Source organism: Pleurodeles waltl, chromosome 8 (assembly GCF_031143425.1).
Source record: "Pleurodeles waltl isolate 20211129_DDA chromosome 8, aPleWal1.hap1.20221129, whole genome shotgun sequence".
In the NCBI taxonomy this organism is placed as follows: Eukaryota; Metazoa; Chordata; class Amphibia; order Caudata; family Salamandridae; genus Pleurodeles; species Pleurodeles waltl.
Genome location: NC_090447.1, coordinates 1,250,529,157 through 1,250,530,082, shown reverse-complemented (window position 1 = coordinate 1,250,530,082; position 926 = coordinate 1,250,529,157).

Here is a 926-nt window from a genome sequence, read left to right as displayed (position 1 = left end):
TTAGCTATGTTAGGGGGATATCTGTGTGTGCAGGTGACTATTACTGTGCATAATTATTAGGCAACTTAACAAAAAAATATATATACCCATTTCAATTATTTATTATTACCAGTGAAACCAATATAACATCTCAACATTCACAAATATACATTTCTGACATTCAAAAACAAAACAAAAACAAATCAGTGACCAATATAGCCACCTTTCTTTGCAAGGACACTCAAAAGCCTGCCATCCATGGATTCTGTCAGTGTTTTGATCTGTTCACCATCAACATTGCGTGCAGCAGCAACCACAGCCTCCCAGACACTGTTCAGAGAGGTGTACTGTTTTCCCTCCTTGTAAATCTCACATTTGATGATGGACCACAGGTTCTCAATGGGGTTCAGATCAGGTGAACAAGGAGGCCATGTCATTAGATTTCCTTCTTTTATACCCTTTCTTGCCAGCCACGCTGTGGGGTACTTGGACGCGTGTGATGGAGCATTGTCCTGCATGAAAATCATGTTTTTCTTGAAGGATGCAGACTTCTTCCTGTACCACTGCTTGAAGAAGGTGTCTTCCAGGAACTGGCAGTAGGACTGGGAGTTGAGCTTGACTCCATCCTCAACCCGAAAAGGCCCCACAAGCTCATCTTTGATGATACCAGCCCAAACCAGTACTCCACCTCCACCTTGCTGGCGTCTGAGTCGGACTGGAGCTCTCTGCCCTTTACCAATCCAGCCACGGGCCCATCCATCTGGCCCATCAAGACTCACTCTCATTTCATCAGTCCATAAAACCTTAGAAAAATCAGTCTTGAGATATTTCTTGGCCCAGTCTTGACGTTTCAGCTTGTGTGTCTTGTTCAGTGGTGGTCGTCTTTCAGCCTTTCTTACCTTGGCCATGTCTCTGAGTATTGCACACCTTGTGCTTTTGGGCACTCC